The sequence below is a fragment of the Phaethon aethereus genome (genome assembly GCF_964289735.1).
Source record: "Phaethon aethereus genome assembly, chromosome: 6".
Lineage (NCBI taxonomy): Eukaryota > Metazoa > Chordata > Aves > Phaethontiformes > Phaethontidae > Phaethon > Phaethon aethereus.
Genome location: NC_138580.1, coordinates 33,550,180 through 33,573,347, shown reverse-complemented (window position 1 = coordinate 33,573,347; position 23,168 = coordinate 33,550,180).

The following is a 23,168-nucleotide window of genomic DNA, read 5'->3' as shown; positions in this document are numbered from 1 at the left end:
TGAAAACAACCTTTCCTTACCTTAAGTCTGCAGATTTCTAAGAAGTACGGTAATCAGTGCCATTTAAAGAAGAGTCACTGAAATTTTGATTCTTTGCGGTTAAGGAAGAAGATTATTTCTGGAGGACTTACTAATGACAATAGGCAAGCAAGATAATCATGAATCCATTGCTCTACATTCTTACTTATTGTACATTTATAAATGCCAAGTGCAGTCTGCCCCAGATGTGCTTCAACACGATATTGTATTAGTTTATTGGAAAAGTTTAGCAATTTGGTTAAGAAACTCAGTTAAGCTGCAAGTTTAGTGATTTGATGAAGTTGCTTGTTGATGTCGACATGAATAGACAGGCAGACAAATAGTTATTTCTCCAAAATGAAAGGTTTCCAAATCCTTGCTAATTGTGTTTCTGATTACCAAAGGAGAGAAAGGAGTTATCACAGGTATGGCTCCAGCTCTGTAATCATGAAGTTGATTCTAACTGAGTGGGTGTGGAAGTGAATAGTACAGGATTCACACTGTAACTTGTGGAATTGCCAAAAGGAAATGCCCTTCATCAAGGGCCACTGGACTTCAGTACTTTATTTCTCTATATTGGCACAGAAATTGGCAGAGCTCCACTAGCCTCTGTTTGTAGAGAAATGTGATTTTAACACACTGGGTAGAGAAATCTCTGTCTGAAAGTCTCTTCTATGAAATAGCCTTAAAGACAAGACTTCATTTCTTTGAAGAACATTGAAGACTCCCACTCTTTTTCTAAGTCATAGTTTTTCAAATTCTGTGACCCTTTTGATAATATTAAACACCCCCACACCTCACAAAAATGGATCAACTGCTATATTTAAAGATTTAACATCTTTAAGTCAATCACTCACATTTCATTTACCCCTTGATAATTACTCCAGTAACATTGACCAGGATGGTAATTTCCCTAAAATATTACAAGGTTACCTGACTAAGCAGTCAGGTAATCAATTGTTACCAATTGTCGGGCAACTGCTGCAAGTTACCCAAGAGAGCAAAATTTTGTTATTATTGCTGCAAACAGCTGTACAGTTTGGCAGAAGAGGTACCTGGTGACATCCAAACAAATTTACAAATAAGGCTTCATAAAGCAATCAGCATCTTCAAATGATTAAAATGCTATCCTGGTCTGTGAAACCTCCTGTAGGTCTCTGCCAGCTCCTGGGCCTTGAATTGCAATTGTGGCTCATGGTTGGAAATCATCAAGTCTGATGTGACAGAAGTATGTTGAATAAAGGTAAATTAGTAGTAGTCTGCCTCCTTTACAGTCATTGAAGACAGACTTGTTCCTTAAACAGAAATTAAGAGCAGGAACCTAATTTGGCTGTTCTGATTAGTCTTGCACAGGAGTGCATCCTGAAGGAGGTTAGATTCACTAGGTCCGAGTAGATTTTCCAAATAGCTTGCTTTAGCACATCTCACCATTTCATTTTTAACAGCAGGGAAATCATAAGTAAACAAACAGATCTAGTCATGTTCTCTAGCTTCAAAGCACATCTTTATAGACTCACTACAGTTTCATCATGTATGTAATTCCAGAAAATATATGATATACCAGAAATTACCAAGGTAAAGTCACATTGACAAAATAATCACTGGTGTAACTCCATCAAGCTCAGAAGAGATGAACTACTATTTTCCCCTATTAATACTTCAGCGATTCAAAATCAGCATTATAAAGCAAAATTGCATGTACAACTCATTCTATACCGGTCTCCAGTAACATACACCTCAATCAAGAGGGTAATTATACAAAAAGGACAGTCAGGGTGGAATTTCAGCATTCCTTGAAAGGAAGGACTTGTTTTCTTTAGGCTGGAAGCATCCATGGAGCCACTGTATTAAAGTTTACAGAATTACACCAGAAATTAATTTTGTCTTCAGCATTTGGAGAGTAAACAATGGCATTATTAGTGTGTTCAGGCCTCTCCAGTCTTAATGAACTGATCAGATTATTCTACTCACAGGCTTCACAATGATGAGGATCATTATGTATTGTCAAAAGATTCAGCACGTAACATTCATAACACTGAAGCTTTGCTGAAAGTCTCCTAATGTTAAAGGCTGATAAATTAAGCAGCCTCAGAATTCTCATTAAGTATGTCAAGCTGAATTGCTGTGTGTTTTGCCTTAGCTAATGGGTTGGGTGACCAATAACAATTCGCAGCTGAACTGAGGGTGGAATAAAATCAGCTTAAGGTAGCTAAATGAGTGTTTAGAAAGGTACCAAGCAGTAAAAAGCTGTTAAAGTGTGAAGTGGGGTGCTCCATATTAGACAATGTAAATACTTCTAAAATACTTCTAAAAGAAAGCTTCTTTCATCTACTTGAAGACAGACACAAGCAAGTGAGAAAAAAGTATTTCCAATGACTAATACAAAAATGAAGTTAATTCCTTCTTGATTATGGCTACGTGTGAGTCACACTGCTAATCTTCTACTGGTTTCAGGCACTGAACCCAGGCCCAAAAATTCCCATTAGGGATTCGTCCTTCCAGGTAAGTGTTCAACATCACCATGCTTCATCTGTTTTTCCCCTTCTTTTTCAAGCATAGCCTCTCATCCTTCATGTCTGCTGCTAATGCTTTCCCCCATTTTATTTTTCTTTAGAAAAGAAAAGAACGTTGCTTTTCACGAGTCCCATCTCCATACGCAAGAGAAGCAGTGAAAATACCAAAGATATAGAAACAGCCGTAACAGTGTTATTGCTCTCTGGACTCCTTATAAAAGGCCTAGACCATTTTCCAGCCCTGCTAAGCCTCCTCCTAGATAACCAGTCTGGTTTTATTGAGACTGGTTAGAGACTGATAACTGATTTTTAACCCTCACTGTTAACAAAGCTTTAACTACATTTAGTCAAGATGAAGAGAGAAGATTGTATTATTCTTATGTATTTATCTGTGCACTATCATAGTTTTAAGTCTTGTAAGCCTTTCTCACTGCATTTAATGATATTACTAAAGACTTGAAACAGATACTATTATAACTGTTTATAACTGTAGATACTGAAAGCCATTATATAATTAAGTGACAATTCCATTTCCTTTGAAGAGCCCTTATACAAAAGCACAAACAACATTTTTAAAGTTTATATAAAATGAGGAAAACAAAGTGCAGCAGCATTCATGACAAGCCTTTATTTTTCTTCCTGTGTGTATGACTTTTCCCTGTAGGAATTAGACTGTGATAAGTTGCCAGTTGTGGAACAGTGTAATTCAACAAATTTTAGACTAACTTGAGTTCTTTAATTATGTCTATTCACCACCACATACTTAGAGCTGCAAGGACTTCCTTCTTCTAAAGCAATTTCGTGTTAACTTCTACTCTGAAGTTAATAAAACAAATTGTTCTGTTTATGTTTTTGTTGGCTTGACAGCAAGCATATAAAGTATGGACTGACTTTTTGAGGCAAATTTTGTGATTATTTTTCTGTCTCACGTCTCAATAGTTGATGAAGATATACCCCTTCCTCCCTTATTCCTGAATTACAACTGTATGTCTGGGTATTGACACCCCACAACATTTTAAAATATTTCAAATGCTTTTCTTGATCACATAGGATTAAAAATGGAAATTAATTTTCTTGCAGAGTTTTTTAATGTAGATTTCAATTCTCACTGAACCGGTCTGAACTTCCTCCTAGTATTGTCTGTACTATGGTTTAAGGCAACACATCAATGTGTACTTTGGAATTGGAGTGTGTTGAGTGGCTTTGATGTATTTTCTGTGTACTCTAGGAATGTTTAGTTAGTGCAGTGGATCTAGTCCAGGAACCATGACAATTTTGTAACTGTTGTAGTCTGTAAGCATATTAACAGTCACATGAATAAACAGAGTTCCTTGGGGTCACAGTTCCTTCCTTGTAGCATTCATAAAGTACAGTCATCCTGTATGATGGTGTGGAGACATACTCTGGCTCTAAATTACAATCCACCTTTTCAAAAGCTTTCAAAACAAGAGAAGGCACTGACATTCAAGAAGCTAGAATGGGACAGAACATACAATTTGGAATATAATTTCCTTCCCCTCAGCATATACACAGATATATTTTTCAAAACAAAGACACCACAAAGCTATTTACTAAATGATAAAAAATTCCTGCAATATGAAGTCTAGTTAATGGTCTTATTCACTGTGCCTCAGAATAATTAAAAAACATTACTACCAGTGACAATTACTTTGAACTTTATTAAGTCTTGTGATGAACCCATCCCTATCAATTTGTCACATGAGTGCTGGGAGGATTGTTCAATGCAGTATCTTCTAACTGTCATCTCAGGAGCACTACAGACTGTGCCCCATGGTGACCTTACTGACAGTTGTAAAAAAAATTCACTCTATGTGAAATGTAGGTTTTTCTGGCTTAACAGCATGGTTGATCTTTGACTCTTAAGAGTGCTGAGGATATTCTACATTAGCCTTTTCCTGATTTGTTGCACACGTACCTCTGCTGAGTGTTAAAATTCAACCCATAAAAAACTAAAGCCTTGTAGGAACAGGGCATAGAGGTCCCAAGTTGCAGGGACAGGACTTCCTTAAGAGGTTTTCAGTTGTATCCTGGCCTGTGCTCCTGGAAATCCACTCTAAACATTATAGAAGCACTGAATGACAAGATACAGAGGGAAAGCTGAACTCTGCAAACATTTCTGATTTTCAGCTCAAGTTCTCACTGAGGCTATTCTTTAAAATTACAAAAGAAACCCTCCACAAGCTGCCAGGGTCTTTAAAAAAATTTTTAAAATTAACTTCAAACACATCTTTTTATTTAAAGCCAGCTGAAAACAGTAGCCATCCTGGTACTAGACCCCATATAATTAAAAAAAAGTCTCAGAAAGCTACCTCAGCTGACTCAGCAATAAGACAGCAGAGATGCTCTAGTAACATTCCTTGGGCATGGAGGGATAATTTCCAGTAGGGACTGGTAACAAGTCTTTGATGGCAATAACCTTTGAAAAGGTAGCCTCAAGAGCTTGGCTTTGCCATTAGTAACATAGGTGCGTTGCACAGATAGTAAGGCAATCTGAAACTTTTGAATTACAGAAACACCCGAAAATTGCATTTAAATTCAAGTAACCAAATGCACAAAATTTTGAAAATTAATAGAGACTTTTCACCTGCCTGCCTAAAATGTGACCTCTTCTTTTGGTGAAGTCTGTTATCATTTTTCTTGCTCTTTCAAGAAACTGGTCCCAAGTTACCATTTATTTCATGTGGATCTCTTAATGTAAATTACAGAACACAGTGGGCATTCTTTCATCTTAAGCTAAGATAGACCCCCAGATGCTGACATCACTTGGTAACAGACAACTCAAAATTTTGCAGTGAGAAAGTTCATTGTTTAAGGATTGAGTGCATTTCCTGGTTACACTGCGTTTCAAGATTTGGATGAGTACCAAGTATTAAGACCTTTGTCTTCAATATAGAATTGTGAAATCTCAATGAGTTTTTAAATCTGCAGGTAAGAAAGCTTGTAGGGACTACAAATAAGCTGGAGGACAAGCTAGGAATTCAAATGAACCGGACAAATGGGAAAGCAGATGAAAAGCATAGGATGGTTATCCAGGGGGAAGAAGACAAGGTTCTGCACCTAAGCATGAATAATTAGCTATGCAAATGTAGGATGTGGATCAAGTAGTTAGCAGTTTTACAGAAAAGATGTGAGGTTTATTATGCAACAATGATGAACATGAGTCACTGTCGAGTAAAAGCCAAATACCCCCCTCAGACAGCTGAAAATAAAAGTGTGTCAAGATTCATCAGGCAATCTTTCCCTATAGCCAAAAGTGATAAATCTTTGGCTGAAGCATGCTGTCCAGCTCTTAGCTTGGATTTCCAAGAAACATGGTAAACTAGATAGAATAAAACAAGGGCAATGAAACAGTTAGGTTTTATTACCCATGAAGTTAGACAGAAATATTTGGAATTGTTTAGCTCAAAGAGAATAAGGAAAATTATTATGATAATTTATAAGTATGCAAAAGTGTTTTGTCAAACAGAAGCAATTAACATGCCTGTATCTGTGGTCTATAGGATAAGAAAAACTTGGAACTGCAATAATAAGGATGCGATTTCCTCTCCAGAAAATAAACCTCTATTTCAGCCCTTCACTTTCCTTCCCAGCAAGAGTGATATGAACATCATCTTTAACACAAAATCTTTAAGAACAGGTAAAAGAAATGGCTGTTAAGAACAAAGAAGGTATAACAGATCCTGCCATAGTACTTCTTAAAATCCCTTCCAGTATTGTATCCACTAAAAACCTACTAAGTACACATTCATACATAGACTGAGAAGTATAGAGTAAGGGCAATGAAAACTGAGAAATCTTATCCTGTAACTTTTTTCCAGTTTTCCTTACTTGTGGCAGAACCATACAGGAAGGATACCAGAAAATAGTCAGAAGCTTGAACCAGTTGTATTAAAGGAAGAACACGTGCCTAACTTCACCGGTTTGGGATGACATACTACAGTTGGTTCTTCTGCCTTCAAAAGACAACTGAAAAATTGTATCTAACAATTTAGTCAAAGCAATAATCTGACACTGCTGATTCTCGTCAGCTAACTACTGTTTTATTCCCATGAACAGTGCTTAGCATGCCTCCTCTTGAATAAGGCAGGCACATGCCTTTGGAGTATGAAACAGAAGTAGTGCTTTTAAGGGGGTACTCCTCTACTGAGGGAGCAACTTGTTACCATTTCCAGTAATTAGTTAAGAGAAAGAGAAGCCTTGGGTAAAACATGGCAATGACTCCAAACTGACAAAAGTAATGAGATTGGAACAGAAGAGACTTTCTCAAGACTTGCTTTAAAAAAAACATATAGTTTTTTTGTTTGGGGGGTTGGTTTTTTTAAGGGGGTGGGTGGGTGTTTGGGTTTCTTTTGCTGTGGTTTGTTTGTTGGGTTTTTTAAACAAACAAGGTCAATATAACATCCAAAGTTTGTAGACCTGTCATACCACAGAATTCAGTGGATTAAATTTAAAGTCAGATATTCTGATGCAAGGTAGAAACTCTGTGAAGATGGTATAGACAGTGGAGGGCAGTAAATTATGGGAATAAATGGTAGAGTTGTGCCATTCTGTATTTCAAAAGTAGTTGCTTTCTAGGACTATAACAAGTATTAAATGCAGAAGCCAGAAAGACACAGAGGTTGAAGAAACATGCAAAATCCAAAGACTTGGGTCTTTTATAGTATATAAACCATCTAGAAAAGGGTTTTAGCTGCCTTGTGAAAGGATCATTCTAGAGCAGAAATAATCTGTCAGAGGTAAACGTCACAACTGACAAGTGAAGCCAAACATAAACAAGCCTTTAGAGTTAACATCAAATTAAGCTTGGAGTTATATTTATTTATAAACCAGAAATATACAGGGCTGCATTTCAATAGTAAGGGATTGTTTGCAGATGGTCTGTGGTACTGCAGCAGTACCTATATTTGCTACCACAGTTTAAAAAAAGCATCTACGTTATTGTTTTGAATCTAATCTTTCCCCATCATCTAAATCCTCTTCCTTGATCTAAACATCCTGAGGATTTCTTAAGAAAAATCACCACCCAAAGTCATCAAAGGCCTTGTACAGCAAATGGGACAGGAAGAAGAAAAATGTATTTACAACTCAACAAAAGATAATGCCAAACAGCCAGCTACCAATCTTCATATGGTATTTTCTTGGCTATGTTTTGTAAATTAGATTTCTGAAGGGACTTCAGAAACACAGCAAGCAATACTTAGTTAATCCATAAACATATTGGCTTAAGGAACAGTTCTACCACATGGTGTTATTTAGAAATCTCAGAGTCTTTTAGAAATTCAAAATTTTATTCTGCAAAAAAGCTTTAATTTCTGTTGCCCTGAACTTTCATACTAGCAAATTTCAGGATACCTACTAGCAAAAATAATAATATTGATTCAGATAAAATGGAATTTATTGTTGAGAAACAGCTAGACAGAGATTAGACTTCAGGACTTATTCTCCTCTTGATACATGTGCTTAATTCCTTAATTCCTGCATGTATTATTTGCATGTTTCAGAACAGACTGTATGCCTTTCAACTTTACTGTAATGCACAGGTTCCATTTCAAAATAAGTTGGTGTGGAATATAAGAGCATTGTATACAGTACTTAAGATTACCTAATGATACGAATAATATGACTGTGTTTTTCTCATCCCAAATGCAAAACATAGCCTCACACTAGCTTCTGTGAAGAAAACAAACTCTATCCTCGCTGAAACCAGGACACCGCACCATGCCATGAGGGTTTGAAGCATGGCTGAAGGAGTTTTAAGTCAGCAGCAGTCTCCATCAAATACCGTTTATAAGTCATTGAAATGTTTGTTCTTACTCATGTTTACTGTGTTCAATTAAGAGACTGTCTCTTTATTTCCATGTGTCAGGGCCAAGTCACATTCTCCTGCACTAGGACTTGCTAAAAATCGTGGAGTACAAAGAAATAAATTACATCAACAGCTCCACGCTTTAAAATGCCCAAGTCATTGTGTTAAATACATAGAGTGTTTACATCTTGCTTTGGAGAATTAAATTATGACAGGAAGACAGTATTGCTACATTATTTCTTCATATTGGTCACTAATTTTATATAGCCAGGGACAAGTAACTCAACATTTGTGTCTCAGTTCATCAGACTGAGTTAAACTTCAGGATGTGAAGTTTAACTAATAATTGTTCACTATTTGGGAGCATTAGTAGAGAGTAATATAAAAATGCAAACCATTTTCTTAGGTCATACAACTGATGCACTAAAGATTAGATACAAAGTTTTGGTGATACTAATTATGAGGTAAAACACTTACAGTACCAGGCAGTAATAGATAAAGGAATGAGAGAAAATGTAGGATGTAAGAATAGCTATCATATTTTCAAGGGCCTCATCAGTCTTGGCTTCAATACTGACTGTGGGAGAGAATCCAGCAAAATATTTTACTAACTTAAGACCTGGTCATCTCAGATGCACCCCAAGTATGTTTATACCCATGGCACGCCCATGCTGACCAGAGAGGTCTTAGAGAGTGACTCTGAAAGCATCTGAAGTAAATAAAAAAACTTGGAATTTGACTGTGGCTCCATTCAAATGCCTGACACCATGTAAATAATCCAGCTTCTGAAGAGGCCTGCTGAAAGCAAGAAAAAACTTCATGCCTCCTCATCTCTTACTATATCAGCAATGAAGCAATATGTTATACTTACCTGAGATTATAATCTGATCCAGAAGTGACAAAAATTTAGAGGAACATGAAGTATTTGATAGAGCTGCATTTTTCTTAGTAATTTTGTTGCGTTGAATAACACACCCTTTCAGGAGGAAGAGGGAAACGTAGAGCTAAATAGAAAGCTTTTCTGAATAATTTTAAAGATATCCTACTATCACCACAACAGAGAAATTATTACTGATCTAGTTTTGATTCCTACCTACATGTAGTAACAAATAAAAACATAAAAGCAAAACCAAAAGCCCTCAGGTGACATTTTTAACAGGAATACTACTTTTGCAATGTAAGAGACAGTTTCATGACAGTATCTGGGAGACAAAATACAGATTTTTTTTTCTCCTCTTCAAAAAGACAAAGGAACACTTTATTCAAAACTTACACAAAACACACCAATTATGCAAGAAAAGAAGTACTTAAAACAGTATTCCTCTCACTCAATTGGCCATGTCAGTTCATCCCCTGAGGGATGCTCAGGATACAGGACTCCACCCAAGGGGCTGGCAGAACCAAGGGAGTGACATCTCCTTGTCTCTTGTACAAACCCTGGTGGGTTGACCTCAGCTGGCTGCCAGGCACTCAGCCATCCACCCCCTTCCTCAACAGGGTAGAGAGGAGAAAACAAGATGAAAGAGCTTACATGTTAAGATAATGACAAAGAAATCACTTACTGTCACAGGCAAAACAGAGCCAATTTGAGGAAAATTAACTTAATCTACTGCCAGTTAAAGTAGAGTTGAATAGTAAGAAGCATAGACAAAATTTAAAACCCCTTTATCCCAGGCTCAACTTCACTCCCTCATTCCCCAGTCCTCTCCCTCTCCTCCCAGCACAGAGGTGTTGAGGGGAGGGTCAGCACACAGCAGTACCTCTGTGCAGCTCCTTTCTCCTCACAGTTTTCTCCTGCTCCAGCATGGGTCCTCTCCAGGCCACAGGTCCTTCAGGATACACCCACTCCTGCACAGGTGCCTCTCCATGGGCCACCATTCCTGTCAGAGACCTGCTCCTGCATGAGCTTCTCACCACAGGAGAACCTCTGCTGCTGCAGCACCCACCTCTTCTCTCAGCTAGGTGCTCACAGAGCTGCTTCCAATCCTTTTATCCCCCCTCCTCACTGCCTGAAGGCTTTTTTTGCCCCTAAATACATTTCCCTTGAGGTGCCACACCTGTGGCTGAGGGGGCAGCTGTCCCTGAAGCGAGGCCCCTGGGGCCAGCTGGAACCAGCTGGAACCGGCTGTGGCCAGTGTGGGGCAGCCCCGGCGCGCCTCAGCAGCCGCCCTGCAGCCTCTCACTGCTCAACACCTCGCCCCACAGACCCCGTACAGTCCGGGACGGTGTGGCATAGGCCTGAACTGCTAACTCAAATCCCACCAGCAATCTTAATAATTTTAAAATTGGGAGGCCTTATCTGAACTAGCAGCCCTGGGCAATGTCACACCGGGCGTTTTCCAGGGCGCCCAGAGAAGGCGGGAGGTTCCCTCACGCCAGCAAGCGGCCCCTCAGCCTGAACTGCGCTTTGACAGAAGCTGCTCTTAAACCGTGGCATTAACACTTTCCATCTAACGAGGGTGTTCCTCCTTCCTCACTTCAAACTGAAGCCCTATATGTGATCCCAAGGTTACTGGCAACCACAGTGCTCAGAGGAGGAAGGAGCCGTGGATATCGATGTACCATTTAGCAAGCGGTAAGTGTGGAGAAGAGCGATCCATGCCTTTCTGGGATGCAGTCTCACTGCATGTTCATTCCAAAAATTCAATGTCCCTTCGATACCTAACCAAACTAGCTATTAGTTGCAGCTAAAATGGCAAAATAAAACCTGTAGATTTAATCAGCATTTCCATGGTAGCTGAAATTATGCTGCTTAATGACTGGAATGGGTTGCAATAAAAATGACTTGACTGTGTATCCCCAAAAATTGATTCCTGGAAGAACAGTCAAACACAATAGCTTCAGGAAACAACATTAAAAAATATTAAACCACAGGTCTCTCAGTTGCCTTAAAACATGGGCATAAAATCTAAATCTCTTGAGGAGTATACCAAATTTAGCCATAGATGTAGCTGAAGAAAATAAATCTAGAAAGGGAGATTCTGTTTGGAATAAATCTTCAGAACAGCCTAGCTGACTGACTTTTCATAAAGATGACTTTTTCTGGGGAAAAAAAGAAGTTAACTCTCCCTGGTGCTTTGGATGTTTGGGTTTTTTTGGTGAGATATATAATTGTTTTTATTTTACAGCCAATAGTACTCTGCACTACAACAATAGTGCTCTCTCACCAGAACAATGTATCCAAAAAAAGGTAAAAAATTTAATTTGAAAATGATGGGATCCACTTCATTGAGAAGTTGAAAAAAAAGGCCTTGAGGTGGTGCTCTGATGAATGCCGGAAGTTTAGATGGGATGTTAAAACTGGACTGCTGCTGTCATTCCAGATATGACAGACTTAAATTGGACATAAAGTATCCTACAAACATTTGGAAGATAAAACTATCTGATAAACAAGACTGTTGTGTCTAGGTTACCATAGACACCAATTTCCCAACATCAAGAAGCAAGTGCAGATCATGTTTATAACTTTTTGGGGTTTTTTGCTACCCATGTTCATTCTTAGAGAATTTTATGACAAGTTTTTTATGTCTCGATATGTTGTGATTTTATACAAGGTATTTGGAAAAAATAATGATGGAAATTGGTGTTGTTTTTGCAGTTCTGCTTCTGGATAACGACATAGAAAATACTTCCATCATACAAATTAATCTTCTGGAGATACATGACACATTAATGGTAACTGTCTTGCTGTCAAATTTTAAAGCAATATCTAATTCTTCTTTAACTTTTGTAAGTACTTAAATCTATTATGTTTAAAAAACAAAGTAAGTAAACTTTATTAGCTTTACCTACACATTCATTTTACATTGACAATACTTGAACACCACATTCCTCAAATTGCAAGTACAGTGGGGCTGTGCTGCCAGACTTCCTTGCCTCCAGGGTGTACTGCTGCCTCACCTCCAGCTTCTCCCCAGGTGCCTTCCTGCAGAGGTGCCCTGCAGCCATGCTGCCCCAAAGGCATGTTGATGCATGGGGTTACTCTACTCTAGGGCATTTGCCTTTGTTCAACTTCAGGAGGTTCCTGCTAGCGCATGCCCCTAACGTTGTCTGATGTCCCTGTGACATCCTGGTCATCCTTTGCCATCCATCTTATAGACCATCCCCCTCCATTTTCAAATCATCCACACACTTCACACAAGGGTTTTATCCCATCGTACAGGCCACTAATGGAAACGTATCTTAGGCATCCAATTTTAGGGACTGAAGTTTGAATTTACGCAGAATTCACTATTTAAGAGGAGTACGTTTATTACATTTTCTGCAGCAAGGAACTAGGCCATAAGTCCATGGTACAGATAGGTAGCAACTGAGCAGGATTACAGTGGATGAAATCATCATAGAAGGCGAAACACTTTTTTCATTAAATAGACAGAAAGATAATCAACAAATTGTCAATACATTGCTTTAGGAGATATGAAACTTTTACAAAACATGATTAATTAATCACAATTCTAAGAAGCATTTTTAAAGGCTAGTGGTGGAAAAATGTCTGGTATTCAAAAGCTGAAGCTCTAGGAGTAACAGGTTCGCATTTTGCCGTTGTCTGCACAATGAAAAAGGACAAGTGCAGTAACAGCACAGCAGATATTAGGATTTTCACTGTTAGCAGCCTGCCTGTCACACCCCTCATTATCTTACTTGCCTACAGATGGCTTTCACAATATTTTTCCCACGTATCCTGCAATATGGAAATGCATTCTATAAAATTATTTACCATATGTTTATAAATATTATGTACATAATCATTACACCTTGGCTGAGAGGGACATTTGCATACAGAAACTGTCAGGTATCTCTCTAATGGACAATATTATATATATACCTTACAATTAATTATAAGTGAAGATCACTACTGCAAGAGGAATTAAAGACAGTTGGTTCAGCACAGTCTGACAGGCTTCATACAGATGCACTGAACTACCTAAACACAATTTAAAGTCAGTAAATGTAGTGTGGATACATACTTTGCTGCTACAAATACATATCCAGTCACTTAGCTCTTTCATCCCAAATCAATGTTTTGGGAATAGTACAAGTAATACGACAGGTACTTTGAATCAAATACTGATATCAAAACAGTAAAAATGGAATAAATATTTCAGCAAATGCTAAGTCTAAGGCCCGCAATGACAAGAACTTTAGGAAATATTGGGAACAGCTGCCCGTTCTTACGGGTATGCTTAATGAAAGATCTGGGCTAAAGTACTGAGCTACCAGCGACTTGAGATGCACCATTTCTTATTAACAAATTAATTGTAAAGTTACTGTAGTATTTTGTAGCTCACAAATACACCGAGCGAGATCAATGGGAGGCAATTAACAAGCGGATGGGCCAGCAAGAACCAAGTATGCAGAATGGATTGCAAGACACAGAGCAGGTAGATGCAAGAAAGGAAATTTTATCCCACCTCCTGCCATGGCTGCCCCATCTGCCAGTTGATCTCTTCTGTAACTCACAGAACATACTGCAGCTGAATTACTTGGTTTGTGCTTGGCAAAGACAGTGGCTGGAAATCTGGCAATAGCTTGTTATACCTCATGTTTCTTTACATTTTAATGCCACTGTTTACCATTACTGTTGCATTTACTACTGGATCTCACAAGAAATCTGCGTTGTTAGGTCTGTATTAGCATTTTTCTACTCTCTGTAAAAACCTCCCTGCTCTTTCTTTTGGGTAAATTTGCAAATCAGAGTTAGAAATATCCTCATTAGCAACCTGTTTACATTGATATTTTGCATATTTTTAATGATTTAAAGGATTGCCCAGAAAAGCACTGAACCTTGGTCTTAGAATAAAAAAAGAGATCATCTCCATATATTTTGCTGCTGCTTCTTCCGATGGTTAATTAGCTTAAGCTAGATATCCCCAAAATCGCTCAATATGAATTTGTTGTATCTTTGGTTTTATCTTTGGTTCTAGTTCTCTCTCCTTCCTATTAACTCACAGAATTTTCTATTGTAAACAAGTCACATCTTTGTTTTGGCCTCTGTTTAGGTAACTTTTTTCTCTAAGTTCTCTCAGTCCACACATCATGATGGTGACTCTCCTTTGTGCAACCTGCTATTTTCCTTCACTGTATGTGTTCTGTAGTAGCCATTAACTCTGCATTGAGAGATGTCCCAGGATGGAGGTGCTGAGTTACTAATGTACATGTAGGCATTCAGAAAATGTACTATATGAAACTCAAGTAGTCTCTAATTTCACATTATGGCCTATTCAGCATCCAGTTAGCCTTAGGTAACAATCACAGTCCACAGTCATGTTGTGCTAGGAATCATACAATCACTTTGTTAGATTCACTTTCTGAAAAGCTGTTGTTCCAGTCTAACACATAAGCCTGAAAGTAAAATCATTGTGTTGGAAATGTCTCAATAATTATAAATCCTCTAGAAATAAACTAACAGATATGTCATTTAACAAACAAGACCCTTTTTGATTGCTGCATGTCTCTAGTCATCAAAATAGAATTATTATAGCTGTGTTCATCTACTATGGAAATGCAAGTGCAATATAACCACCTTTCATCAGTATCTCAGTCCACATCTTGAGAATTGTTTCCAGGGAATTCATGCAAGACGTGTGTGCTGAAACTGCTTACAGCAACCACTGTTAATCAGTCATGAAAAAATCACAAACATTTTGTGAACAGCACAAGAAGCCAGCCATTCTAGGGTAAATTATTCAAAGTGTCATTTACTTCCTTACACATGTTTTGCAGAAACTTCCATGGTGTTTCAGATGAGATGCTATGAGAAAGGACACTGAGTTTGCTCATGCTCCTGATTCCATTTGAAGCCTGCAAGGTGCATGGATGCCTGTGCCACACAGGCACCTCTAGAAAATGGTTTGGACACAGATTTTACAGTCTGTATGTACTAAAATGCATTGGTACCTGTTCTAGACTTGTAAGGATAAAAAAAGCAAAAAGAAACCCCACCTACTCAATTAAAAATAAAATGTTTTACTAATGCAGCATCATTTTTAGTTTTCTCTCTCTAATTTAGTAATTACAGGAATCATCACACCCTAAACTGACTCTTCTGAACACCAGACTCCTCATTGTGTGGAGTGGTTTGACATTAAAATACATTCATTGACTAGCTGCAAAACTGAGACACCACACACTATTCCCCATGTATCTTTGTTTAGTGGCTCTGCACAACAGATGGAATTTTATGTCATGCAGCATTAGGCTACTGTTAAATTTTAATTTCAATTAATGGTCTTTATACACTTTCTTTATGCACACCAGGGATATTTTAGGCATCTATTTCCCTTCTAATTAGCTTTTATTGCTGAATTCATTCTGAATCTCTGGAAGTCATTAGATTCTCAAACATTCACAGCTGAATTTACTTACTCTAATAAAATTAATTAGTCCCTCACAAAAAAATGGCTAAATTTGGTCTACCTCTATACATATAGGTAAGTACTGAACGTCTGTAGTGTCTATGTATCCCTTTTTGGTACAGTCTCTTTTTTTTAACATTGACTTTTATCCTTGTTATTAACATCACTGTTTCTTGGGTTGACGCTTTGCCTACTTGACTTAAAATGAAATCTATTTCAAGACCTTTGTTTCACAGATTGTGGTACCTCACCACCTATACACTAATCCCTGTCAAAAAACTGTTGTATGTTGTGTGTTGCCTTAGAATATTTTGTTCACTGTAAAACTGCACAGAGCATTAGAGCCTAAGGCACAGGAAATTTCCACAAATACTGCTTGAGAAACTCAATGTGTTTTATCAGTCTACATCATCTAAGTATAAAAACTTCTAATTGATCTGTTTGAAAGAAGAGAAACTACCAAGGAAAAAAAGAAGTCAAAGCTTCTTTTTTTGCCAGTGATTTACTAGAAGAAAGGGTCAAGCATTTTCATACTTCTGGGAAAGGAAAAAATATGTTGTGCTGCACACTAGTGTGACTGCTTTTTATATTTTTTAACATTTGGATAGTTGCTTATGAAAAATCTTGGGTAGCTTAGTGGCACAACAGCATTAAGCTCTAATTTATCATTGTGCTATAACTATGAAAATTGAAGAATATACCTTCAGGGGAGAGGCAATGAAAGATTTCATCTTTTTCATCGCGTATGGATTACAGTGGAATATTTATGACACTAGTTGAAAGTCTGTGACAACTTTTGTGGTAAACTCCCATTTTAAGAAGTGTAAATTATATGTGGTTATTATGTGGCTGGAACACAAGTAATTTGTAAAATATTACAGTATTTGTAAGACTCAGAATTGAACTTAGCACATGATCAGTTTCCTTTATTTATACCTTTCATACTACCAACATACAAACTGCATTACATTTAGAAACTTATTACGAACATGCTATAGACATTTATATCTATTCATATCTAAATAGAATCTAAATAAAAAGGTATACTTATATGAGAGACACCATATATCACATATATATGGCTGTACACATACCATTATCATTGTACATGTGAACATAGCAGTGCAGTGATAACAGTATTTTAACACTAATTTCCCTGGTTTGCTCCTGATTTTTTTTTTTTTAATTGTCTATAAGGTATTTTTTTTTCCCTCCTGATTTTTTTTAAAGGGAGTGTACATGATAGGCCCAAGAGCAACAGCACCTGGCTTCATTCAATATATTCCCCCTCAGCTCTTCCCTGTTTGGCTAGTGCATGCTCCTGTAACACTGTGCTGGTTTCAGCTGGGATAGAGCTAATTTTCTACATAGTAGCTTAGTATGGGGCTATGTATTGGATTTGTGCTGAAAACAGTGCTGATAGGACAGGGGTGTTTTCATTATTGCTGAGCAGGGCTTACACAAAGGCCTTTTCTGTTTCTCACCCCACCCCACCAGCAAGCAGGGTGGGGGTACACAGGAAGCTGGGAGGGGACACAGCAGGGACTGACCCACATCAGCACATCCCAACTGACCAAAGGGATATCCCACACAAAACTGGGGGGAAAAAGGAGGAAGAGGGGACGTTCAGAGCGATGGCATTTGTCTTCCCAAGTAACTGTAATGTGTGATGGAGCCCTGCTTTCCTGGAGATGGCTGAACTCCTGCCTGCCAAAGGGAAGTGGTAAATGAATTCCTTGTTTTGCTTTGCTTGTGTGCGTGGCTTTTGCTTTCCCTGTTAAACTGTCTTATGACAATCCACAAGTTTTCTCACTTTTACTCTTCTGATTCTCTCCCCCATCCCAACATGGGGGAATGAGTGACCGGCTACATGGTGCTTAGCTGCTGGCTGGTGTTAAACCACAACAAAGACCAAGCCTCTTCCATCTCTGCAGCAGGTGCAAGTGGACATGAACAAAAGAACAAAGCTGGCTTGTGTGCTCACAAAAAAGTGCACAAAATGAGTGCTAAAATTGTACAAAGCTCAAAAATTGTACAAAGTAGACACATCCAAAAGAAATGCTTTACATTGTATCACAGTTTTGGTGCTCAACCTTAAGTTTACAATCCACTACCTGCAATACTGTTACTTAGCTTACAGGGAGAAAGAGAAGACAAACTGCATCTCAGAACAGAAAACCTCTGGAGAGGGGTTAATTCTTCAAGTGGCTTATGGTCCTCCAAAAGGGAGGTATGTTTCAGAGGAGACCAATTTTTTTTTTTTGGTCCATTGGACAAAACGTACCTTACTCAGGTAAGGTAGAAAGTCCCTGGCTCAACCTCATAAACACAAGACAGATAGAAGGAAGGGCCCATAACATCCAAGCATCACAAAAATTACCAGTTACTTCATAAGGGGCAAGAACAGATGTAAGCAAGCACCACATAGCAAGGGTATGGTGGCTGAGTAGCTATGCACATTATTAACTAATTCAAACCAGCTGCCAAACTAACTAGTTAACACTGTGGTCTAATGCATCCTGTTTTAAAGATTTCTTTTTTTTAAGTCCCTTCAAGGTTGTTTCTGAAGAATAATTTTTGTGTTCTGGAGGATTTCCCAAATTTTAATTCTTTTCAAAACAAAAAAAATACCATTTTTGTCCATGGGTAAAAACTCTTTAATCATTCCATGAGAAATGAGGAAACAGAAATACTTCTTTGATGAAAGTCTTTCCCTCTGCTTAGGGGGAACTTCAGCTTAGATACATAGTAGACAAGACTGAAAAAAGATTTGAAACTCTCTTGATCACAGACTAAGTTTTTCTGATTAATAATACTGTAACTCAATATAAAAAGTCAGTACAAAGTAGCTTAAAGAATTAGATCATGCAAGGAAATTAAAAGGCCAAATCTGCTTTGCCTTTATGGAACAACTGGTAGAAACAAAAGCAATAGTGATTCCAAATGGTATTTTCCTAGGTTTCTTCGTTATCATTTCCAGGCAGTGCTTTGTCACAAGATTAAAACAAAAGTAAGTAAATGTATTTATAGAAGATGTTTAAATATGCGTGGTCATGAAGCATGGCACAACCTCATTTTATGTTATTCAGACTCATAAAATGTGAAATAAAATGATATTTTCTCCCAATTCAACCTTTTTTAAAAGGAAATGCTGACTAAAACAAAAGAATCATGCAAAACAGACGAGCAGAATAAAAGGATCATCTGAAGTATACATGCTAATTGAAAAGCTTTCATTTTTTCTCAAAAGCTATTACGTGTTTTCATCTAGAGATTTTTTGTGATTTTTTTGCATAAATAAGTTTAAACAATGGGTAATAGATTTATTTATGAATTTGATAGACTGGAATTTTAAGTAGTCTCAAGAATTCAAGCTGGTCAAAAATGAAATAATAAAAATAAGCCACCTGCTCCAATTAACATACCTAATTTCTTCTCTGCTTTATGTAGCCATCTTTCCCATGAGCACATACCACATGCAAAATCTGGAACGCCAGCATATTTCCTTTGTTTTACATTTTCAATACCATTTAGTTTTTCCAAATCTTCAATTTTCACTCAATCCTCATTCAAGCTAATCTTTTTAAAAAGTTAAATATTATTAAGACTTCCTGGTTAGCAAAGTTGGGTTTTGTTGTTTGGGAGGTTTTTTTAAGCTGATGTATATCCCTGATGTACATGCAATTTTTGCTAAAGTTTTGGGTTAACAGTTCCCTGAAATTGAGCACCTGCCTTTGAAGTAACACGTGACAGCACTTCTCTTTGAAACATTCAAACCTTTTTCTGCTACTAGCAGACTATATAGTCACTTCACACAGAAACCCATAAGCTGCTGCTGTGTGTCACTGGTAGCCTTTCAAGCTTTTTTTCCTTCTGCATCTTTTCTTTGGGATGATTTTATTGTGTCAGTGACTAACAGGCCTCCTTGAATTGTCATCCTTTATTGCCTATTCCTGCCAGCTGCAAAAATACTGTCTTCCTTTTTTAATCATGAAATGAATTGTTGCAGGAGTGCGGAATGCTACAGTTTCCTCCACATAACGTTCTCCAATCAGAAAATTATAATTTCTCAGATGCATTAGCACAATATACTAGGAAACAGCTGCATGATTTAACATAATTGTTAAGCAATACCTCATTATAGCTAGACAGTAAAATTCAGCAGTTCACGTTTTCGTGCGTCTCTGGTCTTTTCAGTGCTTGCATCATGTTCTCTTTTCATCTGCCTTTCTGCTCTCCCAAAGGTGCTGGAAAAAGCCATATTTGCAATAAAAATGAATATAATCTTCTTTAAGAACCATCTTAAATTCATGGTAGATGCCTAAGATTCAAATTTAAAGGAAAGTCAGTCATCCTAGATAACCCTGAAAAGTTTGGTAGCAGATATTCATCCATTTTTTTTTAACAAATCAAAAAGAAACATCCAAAAGCCAAGATCAACTAAACATTCAGTTTTGAAATACATCGTAACTTTGAAAAGCCTGTGATAGCAGTAAATATTGTTCAGCAGGGTAGAGGTAGAGACCTGCAAAGAGAGCACAATTCAATGCAAATGTGTGGTCAGCACCTAATGTACAACTTGTTTTAATACACTATAAAACAAGAAACCATTTTCATTCCCCACTAATTTGTCTTCATCTAAGAAAACGTAATTGTTTGTATGAACTAGATCAGACAATGTTGGCAGGCTAACACCATCTCCTCTCCAGACATTCAGTGAATCTAGTTCTTTATTTTCTTTTGCCTTTCTTTAACATGCCTTAAAGTTTTCAGTTTAGTTTTAAATTTTCTTCACTTCCAGGATTTATTTTTTTTTAATTCAGTACTTTCTGAATCAATTCAAATTTATTTATGTACTTGTATTTGAGTTCAGTGGCCAGACTCAGCTATTTGCATAGTGTATTCACACTGTATGTCTATGTGCTGATTCCTAACTCCTGTGCAAGTTAATAATCTATTAGATTCTCTAGGTTGAAGGAGGAAAAATTCCACTCAGTTTCTGTATTAGATGTATTTTCTGTTTTAAGTATCTATGCATCCCTTTTACTGCTGCCACTGTCTAACCACAAGTTTAGGTATCTGTAAAATATTTATATTGTATTATAAAATAAAACCACAAAAATCTACTAGAGTTGCTAGTAACTTACAAGTGTGTTACCAGGTCTTTCTGCTGCTGGTGGTTTCTGTCTCTTTGGACCAGAAGTTTTCTTGTGTTCTGAATGTGGGTAGAGACTGCCTGTGCTATCGCAACTATGAATGACACACCTTACTCTGGTTTTCACAGTTGTACATTTCCCTCCTATATTCTTAACCAAGGGTTCATATAGTATCTGGGAGAAGGAAAAGATTTTACTGAAATGGTGATACTCACCCTCTAGCCTCCCAGAAGAGATTATCTGGAGCATGGCCTCTCCAATGCTGAAAATAAAGGGGAGAGAATCTTCATTTCCAAGTCTACCTTCAGTCATGCAAAAGCATACAGAACTCATTTTGAGTGAGGTCAGAACAGTAAATATTAAGGACAATCGCTTACATTCCCCTCTAAGTTGGAACTATTATAAAGAAGCACTCAAGAGAGAGTAGGAAAACTTCAGTGACCTTTCTTCTTGCCAGTTCTATGTAGTCTGAGCAATCAGTAATTAAAGCTTCTCTGTAACTATAGCCAAACATTAAAAAAATAAAGCTTGGGCCTTTGTAAGAAGGTTTTGTTCCTTTATTATTGTTCCATTTTGTTCCATTTTTTGTTCAAGGAGATTAAAATAAAATCACTTGGATATAAGAAACGGTAACACTAGGAATCTGAAAATGTTTAGTCAGAACATGTAATTACTGATAACAATCAATCATCCCTGTAGCTTCTGCTCAGTGTAATCCTCTACCCACTGAAATTCAGCTAGTTTCTAGTAAACATTTCATTACCAAAATAAAAAAATAAAGATTTTTAGCATGTTTATAACCATTTCATAATCAAATGTTGGGGTTTTCTGATTACTGCACTTAATACAGCCTGACTTCATTAGATGGATTTAAGAAGTTCACAATACTGTAGACTGTCTTTTCTGCTAAGCAGGATCTGCATCATCTGATTTCACTGTATCTGTGTATTAAAGGCAGAAATACTGACATAAACCCAATGTTGGTAGGGATTCAAGACAGTTCTGTGAAGTTTTGTTAACTTAATTGCTTGTTTCCCATATTGTGGACTAATACATATTCCTTGCTCTTTCTCCCTCGTGAGGAAACAAAAGGGACCTAATTGTTACACCTGGACTTTTATACCAGGATCTGACAGTTCAGAATCTGACAAACATGATGACAATACCTAGCTGTGTATTAATATGCAATTATACAGTAAAATTTGCCTGTAGTTATCACTAAGGGGAATGACTAATTGTCTTCCTAACCTGGTCATCTAATTAAAGTAAGCAGAACTATAGTCATTACGTTCAGTTTGTAGGAGAGCCAGTTACTTTCTGTTGATAATTACAGAAGAATAGTAGAGAAACAGGCTTGCCAGTGCTTGCCTAAGGGAAAGAATATTTCACTTCTGCATTAGGCAAGGGAAAGGGAAAGTGCATCACAAATATGTGGGGAGATTTAATTTTAAAGTGTATGATTTATACCAGTGCTATTTCTTTGCTACTTCAAAAGTGCACTGTTTTATTTAGAAAAGGCATCCAAACAAGAGGAAACCCGGGAGAAGTGAACACCCACTGTGAAGTATTGCTGAGAGACAACAAAACAATGACACCACAGCTAGCTCATGGATCACACTGCCCTGGGATGCTCTAGGCCTGAGCAAGGTTAAAAAAAAAAAAAAATTAGTCATTCATAGGAACTTCGTAGATGTCCACAGCTATAGACTGAATGTGTTCAGTGTAAGAGTAACCTTTGTGTTACAAACAGCACCTGACCTCAGCAATGAGAATTAGGAAAAGTCCTCCCTGGGGCAGACTGTCCTGTAAGAAGCAGTTTCTTGCCCTCTGCTTCCAACCTGTTGAAAGAGGCTCTGTGGCTGTAGGGACTTCCTTTAGGTGCAGAATTACATACTGCACATTCTTCTATGCATTTTATACATATACACTAATCACATATTCTTAGCATATTTGATGTATAGTGAATGCTTTGCTCATGTTATGGACAATTTTTGTTTTCCTTTTCCAAGAAATATGTTTTTCACCATGTCAGACCCCCATTAAGAGCCTTTCTCAGTATGATTCAGCATGTCTGAACATGACGTAACAAATCTCATTGAGTTCACTGTTCCTAGTTAAAATTCAGGAGTAGCTTAGGTGAAGAAATTGCACCTGTTTAAGCAGGAGATGAATCAAGTCACTGATGAAAACTCGTCAGATAAGGACGATAACTTAGCAAATTGAAAAATGCTAAAGAGTGATGACTATTTTTTTTAAACCGAGTCCCCCCAGATAACTGTTTGCCAATTGGCTGTTGTAA